Here is a 12123-nt window from a genome sequence, read left to right as displayed (position 1 = left end):
CTATGTTTTAGATATTCCAATGATTCGCACGAAGCATTTCGCTTCTAAATTTATACGACGAACTTCTGTCTTAGGTGTAGAATTCCCTGCCTGCAGACTTGTTCTCCAAAAATTCAAGGCGAGTGAATAATCATTATTTAGTCTACATGCTACGTCGTCGTCGCCCTAATCGTCACTTTCCATTCGACTAATAAAATTATCCTTGAAATAAAACTTGAAGTCCCAGATTTGGAAGTTTTTATTCAATTTGTTGACATCATCAATAGTCAAAGTACAGCTCTAAAATTACAAATCATTATACCATTAAATATCGACTGAAATATGAACTGTGTTTCTAGACTACAGTGTTACTATAATATTCCATAATAACAGTATTTCAACGTGAACTAGTTACTAATTTATTGCCTTAGACGGCTAAATTAGTCGTTCTGTAGCTATAATTTACAAATCAAATATTAAAGACTGTAGATAATCCAATGGAAGTAAAACGCTTATTACCAAGTACGTTAATTTATTTACTTTGAAAAAAGGCGACGTCATCAATTATGAATATACCATAAATCAATACGTTAGTCAACATTATTAATGGTAAATATTTCTTTAAAATATACACGATATTGGTCAATGTTAAAAATTTGTATCTAACTACAAAACAAAACTGTTAAAAGCACTTTGTTGTACGAAATTTGTGTTAACGCTTTCTTTGAAAACTTGGGGAAGGTGCTTTCAAGTTTAGTACCAAAGTTTTCGCATATTATCCTCAAAATAGCATACAACGTAATTTTGTTATTGCCATAATTGTGGGTAAAATCTATTTCCCGGGAGATTTAATAATATTAGAAACATAAACGAAATATAAGTAATACGTTATTAAAGTAAAAGTATTAATATTGTATGTTTATTGAATGACTGAATGGATGAGCGAATGATAGAAATATAACTGCACATGAAAAATTATATCAAAGACGACATAGAACAGCATATTAGAATGACATAATGTGTAAGTAATAGGTGGCCCCATGGTGGCCCTTATTAGTTATGTTTGAAAATAAGGAGTTATTTTTGTAAGTTATTCAGATAACAAAGTAAAAAATATATTTTTTTGAACACAGGTTAAAAAAAACACACAGAACAGAACAGGTAAAATATGTGCAGAAATGTGATGTGAAGATGTTCTCTTTTTTTAATAAAAAAATTGAAAAAGACTCGAACGCCCTGAATACCTCACCAACGTCTACCCAGGACAGAGCACCCTGGTGCCGACGAACAAGGAGGCCCGACCCCAAATAAAATGGGAAAAGGGCAGGAAGAAGAAGAAGAGGTGTTAAGAGCACTACAGGAAAGAAAAAGCTTATTAAAGTCAACAGACCAAAAGGAAAAGATGTTTAGGCATCAAATACGTCACGATACTTTTTTTAGAAGCATTATAGTAGGGAAGATCAAGGAAAGGAGGGGAAGGGAAAGACCTTGATGGAGTTGTTACATCAGATTGGCTTAATTTAGAGAGGATAAAGTTAATATCATGTCACATCAGGAACTCAAAAGTTTGAGCGGTGAAGCGATGGTTAGTGATTACTTCACCAACAAAGAGCGTAGCTCTTAAATAAAAAGTAAGAATATGCAATCGGCCAGATTTTTCCAGAACATTTAAATTTCACCGTAATGGACTTATAGAGGAGCCACGATAAATATTATTTTACATTAATAAAGCTTTTAAAGTCCCTAAAACTATGTTTAAAAGTAATAAAAAAATCAGCACTACACGTCAGCTCAGAACGCATGACGTCATTGGTAGGTAAAGCTATACTATGTATACTAGCGTACATTGGTACTTGCCAATTGCGAGAATTTTACGTATTGATTTGGCTTTAATATTGTCTTTAATCCAAAATATGTACAGTTTTTCTATAGAAAATGATGAAGTGGAGGAAAAAGCGCTATAATACGCGACCGGTGAATACGACGTCGTTTCTTTGGTGATGCAATTGATTCCGCCAAATGTTTTGATCGCATTACAACAATATGCTTCTGAAGAAGTTGATGCTAGCGGTATCCACAGAGATCTTCTACGCTTAGTTGCATCATAAATAGGCACTACAGGTCAGGTAGGTTTTGCCTTGTTTTTTGTCTAGACCTTAGATTATTTCCATCCCTAAAGTCAAGACGGACGTCAATACTGTCTGGTGTCCCGCAGGGTTCTATTCTTAGACCCTTATTATTTATCATCTTTATTAATGTTATAAAAAATCTAAAGTTATAGAAAATCTTGCTCTATAAGGTCTTCAGGCTAATTTAATTTAATGATTTAATTATTATTCAATGGAAAATGTACTGTATGCTCGTTTTTATTATATAAATATTCTTACCAACTTCATTTTGAATTTTTTTCTAATTATTGTCCGATTATCTAGGGAGCTTAGACTCTTTATTATCTTTGATTAGTTGTCTACAGAAAATGTTCTTCTTCTAGTAATAATAATAAATGATTCGGCAGTCTCCCATAAGCTTAAATAGCAAAAAACTTGGCTAGTTTTCTATGCTTCGTGGGTTCATTTATTATGAAAGTATGTCGCCAAGGTTGTTTTCCATTGTTATTATTGAGGTTATGCTTACATTGTCAAAAATAAACTTAAAACATATGCTTGCTTGTGAAATCGATTGTGGTTCACTACACAGTAAACACGACACGACACGATGTTGTCAAAGATCTAACGTTATCGGTTCGTACTATTTTATAGCTAAGTAAGTTAAAATACATGTATCCAGACAATTTGAAAGCTGTTAATCAGAAAGAAGGCTGTGTGTGGTGTATGTATGTAAACAATCCGCAGATAGACGTTGCGTCGTTGCAACTGCGTTGATTTCAATGAACTGAGTGCCACACGAGCTGTTCCGTCAATACGCGCTGTTTTGACGCACCGTGTGGCATGTCTTTCTGATTTATAGGTAGTACAACGCAGTTGTGACGACACAACGCCAACGCAACTCCCATGTGGCATGTCCCTAAATCAAAACGATATGCCACACGGTGCGTTGAAATGGCGCGTCACCGCCAGCAATTTAGTACGTTGAAATCATAGAGTAATCATAGCATAGTCATAATATGTTACTGTAAAAGCCCGAACTACGGTAACTCCTAAAATTTTCCACTAAAACCTAAGATTTACCAACTCTCAATAGTAAAAGTCCGAACATGTCTGTGATCATCATTCATTTCAAACTTTTGCCATCATTCACTCAGTATATCCAAGGATTTACCTCAAAGGCACGGTAAATGTTGAAAAAGGACAAGGGTAAACCTGAAAACAAGTTCGAAAACTAAAACAAATTCGCTTCTGCCACTCGCTGGCTGTTTTTTTATATACTAACCTAACCCAATCTACTGAATGGGTGGCGCAACCAAGATTTGACCTATCTAAAGTATATTTGTTTTTATTCAAAAAGTATTATTATATTATATTATGTATTTATATTATTTTGAGGTGTTTTAAAATGACAAGTTAATAAAAAAATATGAATAAAAATACCAATTGAAAATAATTATTTACTTATACAGCTCTGGGGTTGCACCGCAAAGACCAACATAGATATTATTCAACGTTTCCAGAATAAAGTACTTAGGAATATTGTGAATGGCTCTTGGTACGTACGAAACGAAGATCACAGAAATACGCCGAAGCCAACCAACGCAGGCTTCACCATCATGTGAACGTCCAGGCCATTCAACTCCTTGACCACACATATATCATAAGACGATTAAAGCAGACAAAACCATGTGAACTAGTGAAGTGTTTGTAAGATTAAATTAATTAGTGCCAGTGACACTGAACAATGATAAAAGTGTCTTCGCCTTAATAGATGATAAGAAAATTGCCAGTGGGTGAATTCTTAGTATAATTTGTTTATGTATTACATTAAGTGAAATGTAAATTACTTATTAGTTTTGTATTTGGCTAGATTGTAATGTATTTATGATGTACTTTATTGGTGCCTTATAAATAAATGAAAAAAAAAATTTGAAATAAAAAAGGATTTGACTGATTAATTATTTTCATATGACACATGAAAATGTGTAAGGTTTGACCTTTTCACCTAATAGTCACTTGCAAAAAATTATTAAAAAGCACTCATTGTTTTATTTCCAAAACCAACGTTTACCAGCCGTCAATAGGAAAATGTATGTAATGCAATGTAATGCATGTAATGCATGTAACAAATTGTAATGGTAAAATCCTGAGTCTTTCTTTTATAAATCCTTACATTTACCACCATGTCGGTAAAACCTAAGATTAACCAATACGGGCTTTTACAGTAACATATATTTATTTATTTATTTATTTCTTGGCACAGCTACAGAATACAAATTAATATAAATATTGATAATATTAGATATGATAATATATAATAGAAAGTAAATTTGCACTCCTATAACAGCTGTGCACAGCTCTATCATATAGTCTACATAGTGGCACACTTTAAGGTAAAAAGAAAATAAAAAGACTAAATAAAATTACATGATTGGCAGCGACTATGTCATGAGTCATCAAACATAAATGCAATCACATATCAATACAATATAACAAAATTATTACAAAATTATCGGCTCCAAAATATACTGTTTTTTACACCACCTTAAGATTGCAAAATTTTCAGATAGCAACATTTTGCAAAAGCTGAACAACTTTGAAAACATATATCTAAACTTCTGTCTTTGTTAATGTCATTGTAAACTCGACACATTCGATACAAAGGGTCATTATAGGTAACATTGTTATTGCAACATGGCACATAAAACAATTTTTGTATTCTTTTACTTCCTATCTTCAAAGAAAATTGGCTTAACAATTCGCATGCGTCCCATTTTGCGTTTACTATTTTATACATAGTTACGAGATCGTTAACAACGCGTCGTGACTGCAGCGTACACAGACCAAAATGCTTCAACCTATCCTCATATGTGGGCAACTTACGTCTCATACCGAACTTGCAGCTTAAGTGTCGAAGGAAACGTTTCTGGATAGCTTCAATCCTGTCAATGTAAATATTGTAGAAAGGAGACCACACAACTGAACCGTATTCCAACACACACCTAACCAAAGCGTAATATAGTAATATTATGCTCTCCGGCCTCCTAAACGGCTTTGTCGTTCTAAAAATGAATCCAAGTGTTTTATTTACCTTGGCAATAAGATAATCATAATGAGGACTAAAACTCAATTTAGGATCCAGTATAACCCCGAGATCCCTTACTGTTGATTGACGAACCAATACAATTCCATCGATACTATACGGGTAAGTTATTGGTGTCCTTTTCTTCGTAAAAGTAATTAGATGACACTTTTCTATGTTCAACGACATATTGTTAATGATGCACCATTCTTGTAAGCGGTCTACATTGGTTTGTAATAAGGCACAGTCAGTAATACTCAATATTTCATGATAGATCTTTAGATCGTCGGCATAGGCGATACAATTACAAGTGACGGATTCCAACAGATCATTAATAAACACCACGAAAAGTAAAGGACCCAAATTTTATCCTTGGGGGATTCCAGAAACCAATTTTACAGGAATTGAGTTATAGCCATACACCGCGACCAACTGAGTGCAATTTGCGAGGTATGACTGGAACCATCTCAAAAGGTTGCCATGAATTCCGAGATGAAGCATTTTCTGGCAGAGGATACTGTGATCTACCCTGTCAAATGCCTTCGAAAAATCTGTGTACAACGAGTCCACTTGCACCCGTTTATTAAAAGCATTATTTAAGAAATGAACATACGTTAAAAGATTTGTGGATGTGGAGCGTCCCTTCATAAAACCATGCTGCCTCTCACTGATAATGGGCTTGAAGTAATGATAAAGATGACTATATATTAAACCTTCGAATATTTTACTAAAACAGCATAGAATGCTTACTGGGCGATAATTTTTTATATCTGTCTTACACCCAGACTTATGTATTGGGACAATTTTTGTTATTTTCCAACTTTTGGGGAAATATCCTGCCCTAAGACTTTTATTAAATAGTACCACCAGCGGCTTCACCAATACATGTATACAATTTTTTACTAATACAGCCGGAATACCATCGGGACCTGCGCCCTTAGATATGTCCAATGCTTCTATAGCTGATTTAACCTCCAACTCAGTAATAGTAAGATTGGACAGATAGAAATTTGATTCGGGGAAATCTGGGGCGTATGCACTAGAAGAGGATACATTGTACACCGAAAAAAAATAACTGGCAAAAAGATTAGCTATGTCGGTACCATTATCTGCCGATTGGGAATTGTAATACATTTGACGTGGCACGTCATTTGTCGCTTTTTTTGACTTTAGATATTTCCAAAACGACCTTACATCCGTCTTGAGATTTTCCTCTATACGCCTCATGTAATCTTTATAGCACTGATCATATACTAACTTCGCTCTAGCCCTCAATACGGTGAATGTGTCAAAATCACGTGGATTCCCGAACCTCCTATATCTATTGTGATACTTATCTTTTTCACGCCGAAGTGCAACTAAAGGCCTCGAGAACCATTCCGGGTGGGAAGTTCTAGGTTTCCCTTTTGGTGTATATTTCTCTATCACTTCCCATAAGCATTTGTAGAACACCTGCAAATAATCGTCACAATCCAACTCAAAGTACTTATCCCAATCAACCATTGCAAGTTCAGAACAACATGCTGCGAAATCAGTTTTGAAGAACCTGTATCTGCATTCCCTATTTTCCCTTAATTTTTTTGTTCTGTGACAATGTACTATTATGTGTAAGAGGGGATGAAATTTGTCTAGACGGCTCAATGGGTCTGCCGACATGACTTTGCACATAGCGCCGGACTGGTAAAGAACAAGGTCTAATATCCTATCTTGTGGGTTCAAAATGGAATTTGACTGAGCGAGATCCGCCCTAGCGATAAAATCATGCAATGCCAGTACCTTTTTACCTCCGGAAGTATTAGAAAGAGGATGTGACCAATCAATATCGGGTAAGTTAAAATCACCAACAATTAGTGTTTTATGATCCGGACACTGCAACATATTATTCTCACAGCACTCCAGGAACTCCAAAAAGTCCTCTTCAGTCAAATATGATGGTAAGTATGCATTACAGATGTTCAGTGTTATGTTTTTAAAACATATACTGACCCAAATATCTTCCAGAGCTCATCTCTGACAGCAGCCACTGCAGTTTTTCAGAACACAATAGATTTCTTTTAACAGCAATAAGCACCCCCCCGCCGTGACCCTTCCTGTACTTTTTCATAAAACCATGTGACCTATCCCTTCGATAAACGACGTATCTTTTGTCAAATAGTTCCGTCGACAGCACAGAATTGTCAAGCCATGTCTCGCACAAACAAATAACATCCTAGTTACTTGTTAATACAGAATCAAGCACATTCAACGTTTTAGTTTTTAGTCCTCTAACATTCTGATAAAATATTGACAACCAATCCATTACAAATAAAAAAATAAAGCAATGCATATTACAGTAAAATCCAGAAATCAAAATGACAAAATATCTATTTACTGCAAACGTTCCAATACCTCACAATTCTTTACGTGAATAAAGTTAGCAGTTTCATCCCTGCGCATAAAAATCCGACCATTTCTCACCCATACAAACTTATATGATAGTGCCTTGGCTTTAGCTCTAGCAGCTGCGTGTAATGCCTTATTTGCGGGTGAGAGGTGCTCGGACACATAGACTGGCGAACTAATACCGCCAACACCCAGCATCAAGGAATTCAACTTATTATTTGGATGTGATTTATTAAAACGCGCTACCGCCGAATAAAATTCATCACGACACCGCGTACTTCTCAATTTAGCTATAATAGCACGTGGTCTTTTGCTATCTTTGTTAACGCTTGCCACACGTGTACATGTCAAAATGTCAGTATCACTCAATTTAAAAGAAACTACCTCTGCGATTTTCTCTATTATATCTACTACGTTTTCGTTTTTGTGTTGGGGAATTCCTTGAACTTCGATGTTACTTTCCCTCAAGTACTGCTCCATAGTCTCAACACGTGCCGCCATGACGGAAACCGTCGAGCGAAGCTGATGACACTCGGCCTTCAAACTCTTGTAGTCATCCATAATTGCATCAGTAGTCTTGATGAGGTCATCGTACTGGTTACTCATATACTGCACCGAATCTTTAAGTTCTACCAGTTGTTCTTTAACAGGTGCGAGTTCCGCGCGAATGGCAGCTCGAACTTCCTCCCTTATAGTGGATATCATGTCAACTTTATCTAGTGAAGTGTTACCCTGGTTGACCAATCTCGATGCAGAACGCTGTGTAACATTACTGACAGGTGGAGAATCTTCGAGAATCTGACTATGAGTCTCCTTATCTACGCGTATCGGTGTATTCAAATTATCCCCCTTCGGGCGCCCACTGATGCATTTAGGGCATGTCCACTCCTTCCGGTTATTACCGGAGGCGCCATAAAAGCTGTAAAAACGCTTCTCAGTGACGTTTGCACAGACCAAGTCGTACATACCGTTGCAAGCACACCCCTCAAGGGTTTTAGTGTCTTAACTACATGTTACTTAAGTTGTAAATTAAATGAAGAATAAATAAATAATAAACTTAAACTTAAAACTTAAGTTTATTTTTACTTTTAATTACATTGAGACAGCCAGCACAAGTAACAATTTTAGCAGCCATATTAAATTCTAGAATATTATTACGGCTTACTATAGATTCTGGAGTTAAAACACTATATCATGAAATAACTTTCAAAACTTAATAACTTTTAAAAAGTCAGTTTTTAGTCACAATCAGTATTCCTGTATTACTTCGTAGCCAATGATGTAGCAATTAATCGTAGTCATTTAGTGTGTAGCACAGTTGACGTCACAAACACGTAGCACAGTTAACTTCACAAGCGCGTAGTAATGGTAGGCAAACTTCGCTGCGTGACGCACTATAACTGGTGGCGCAACCGCACAGCGACCGGCCGCGGATACTCGGAGGCAGAGTTCGAATCCCAGCCAGACAAGGCGAAATTCAACCAAATTTGCAACGACACACAGCAAATGACGCCGACGACCATATGACACCGATGACGCTGCCGAAGCGATCAGCACCACCTTAGCAGGCAAGAAAGTGAGGTCCGACAAAATCCAACATGGCCGCTGGGTCTTACGGAATATGAGCCAAGATGAAAGAGGAGGCACCGATGATGGATGAGTGACGCCGACCAACTCAACAGATGAGAAAGTGAGGTCCGACAAGTTCTCCAAAATGGCCGACGGGTCTTACGGAATCCGCCCCAAGATAGAACAGGAGGCACCGACTCTCACACAACTCGAAAACAAAATTAAACCGATATAGTCCGAGAATCACACAGCACAATAAAATAAAACACAAAACAGAAACACACGTCCGCTCTCTATGAAGTTCCGAAATGGAAATAATTATTTTATATATCACTCGTCAACTTCACTCGTGTAGATGGTGTAGGGCGTTTGAACGAAAAAAAATATATGAAAAATATTCCATATTTATGGTCATAATCATAATTTGGCACTATTTCATCTTATGAAAAAATATTAAAAAGTAATTCGTCTGACAAACAACATATAAATTCCTCATTTCAAAAGACACTTGAAATAATTTCGTCCTAACTTAAATCATTATTTGCTAGACAGCTTCTAAAATTTTAATAAAATCTCTTGAAGAATTTCAAGTTTCTAAATTGTATTAGGAAACTGCTCCTTTTATTGCTCGAGTTAGAATTTCGAACATAATGTTTTAAGTGGAATTCTGTTTGTTTGTTATTACACATGAGACGACCTGTCAAATACGTTAGCTTTAGATTAAACTGGCGTTAAAGACTAATCGAATTCTTTGCAGGAGAATCAAAATAGTCATCATTTTCAGGAAAACTTAACTGTGTTGTTTTTTGACCTGTATTTCTTTAAGTTTACGCGAAAATGTCTCAGGATGACGGGCGCAGTGGCAGTGATCCTCAGAACTTTGTAATTTAAAGCATTGAGTTGCACTGAAACTGTTATGGACAGGCGCGTCGCTTACCACCAGCACGACTTATTGGTCCCATTATTTGGTATTATAAAAAAATATTTAGTAATGATTGACGCCATTTCACAGAAAAACTAAAATCTTGTGTATCATTTATTTTCAACAGTCAACATGACTGTTTACGTGACCTGAACAGATAACCTGACCAGACATAAATTACCACGTGACGAATATAGACTACTCAGCAGTTTACTAACCGAATAGCAATGTGCAAGACCCGCCTGCTGAGTAGACGTTTCCTTTGTTTTACATTTAAAAATTATATTGTAGATATACACGCACACATGTAAATAGAATTTGTATAAATAGTCCAGTTTTTAGAAATAAAGATCTCTTTGAATCCAGACATCAACGCTGTCTCATTGACGACTACGGAACTCTCAGCATCCTCTCACTGCGACCAACACACCTTTAGCCGTCAGCTTATCTAAGCTATCGGCTGTCTGTAATATGTCTTGGTGACTGATCAGATTAATCAGTCTTGTGAGTCTGTGAGACTGGCAGTGAGAAAATCCACTGCTTGCACCCGTTATCCTTCTCACCTTCCGTCTGTTACCTTAGGTCGCATGATAACAGGCTTCCTTTATCTATCTATATACGTATATATAGTAGTGTATGGTTAGGGCTAGGCTGTTAGGTAGGAACGTAGGGTTGTTTGTGATAGGTTACAGCTTTCCCTTACCATTTCATGTATAACAAGACGGTACTCAACAGTAACACTCATATTACACCCAACAAATACTACATAAAGACAGAAATAAAGTTAGTTGGCTCTATAATGACAACCATATCTTTATAATAATTACAATAAAATTTCAATACAAATGCACCCTCACTTCTAATCAAATTTTTTATAGAAAATTCTGAACGAACCAACACTTTAATCTAGTGAGTTCTCTAATATATTTCCTCTTACAGAAAAATAAAACTATACTACTCGAGTTATTTTTCAATATTAATCGATAAATAATCAAACTTAATTATCACTAAATAAGACACTGTAAGTACACGTACTCAATAATCTCATACAAATATGTACGTTCTTGAGAATACGAATTTTGCTAGTAACAACAAAACAATATAGAGGTGTCAAGTGCATTCTTTTAGTAAAATATAAATTTTAAGAACACATTTCACACACTACATTCCTTTAGTTCCATTTTATTCCATTACATACACTCCTAGTATCGAACAGACAAGTACCATGGCGAGTCGTATTTACTTATTATTTATGAAAAGTGATATTATACCATGTAAAAGATATCTACATTGAAAATTAATGAAATTATTGTTATGTAATATGAGCTTTGAATATTTTTTTTTATAAAATGGAATGTTATATCAAACAAGAATTATATGACGGTAAATTCCTGCGGCAGAATGGCTTCAAAACAAATGGTTGCTCAAAATATTGTACACTTCTATATATCAGTCCATTATAGCGTACTGTATAACCGCATGGGATGGGGCTTCGGAAGCATGTATGCTCCCTCTGGAGAGGGCACAATGAGCGGCCCTGAAAATCATCCTAAAGGAACGCATCAGGGACCCAACTATACTTGTTTACAAGTGCAATGATGTTCTCAGTGTTCGTGGGATTTTTATTTTGCGCGTTGTATCAAAGTTGCACTTTCCTAAATATATCGCAATGCTACAAAAATGTAAATTCAGAATCCCTGTACTCTTAGCGAAATTGGCTTTCGACCAGAAATTTAGCTCATTTCTCCATCCTTTTATTTACAACAAAATAAGTATCGAATTTCGTTTGAAAAATTACTCAATCAGAGAACTAAACTCAAAAGTGAAAAATTGGCTCAAATGTCTCTACTATGAGGATGTTGAACAAATTCTGAAAGTAGACAAATAGACAGACAAACACACACTCACACACACGCGCACGCTCATTCGCTCGCTCACAAGCACGCACAAGTAATTTAATTGCTTTGTTTTATTTAATTTTCTATTGTTTAATAAGTAATTTTAATTAGATTTTAGGAATTTTCTCGTCTCTATTAACTTTTCGCATATAATATATATTGCACATCCTTCCTAGAAATGGT

The 12123-nt window shown here is 35.8% G+C and overlaps 1 protein-coding gene across 1 annotated transcript in view; it reads right to left on the bottom strand.

Moving 5' to 3' along the window:
- Positions 1-12123, bottom strand: part of LOC113240357 — a 377235-nt gene that overhangs the window by 575 nt on the left and 364537 nt on the right. The window lies entirely within an intron of this gene.

This window comes from Hyposmocoma kahamanoa, unplaced genomic scaffold, assembly GCF_003589595.1.
Source record: "Hyposmocoma kahamanoa isolate Upper Pololo Valley unplaced genomic scaffold, ASM358959v1 134, whole genome shotgun sequence".
Classification (NCBI taxonomy): Eukaryota; Metazoa; Arthropoda; class Insecta; order Lepidoptera; family Cosmopterigidae; genus Hyposmocoma; species Hyposmocoma kahamanoa.
The sequence above is the reverse complement of the archived record's forward strand: the minus strand, read 5'-3'. Positions and strand labels throughout refer to the sequence as shown.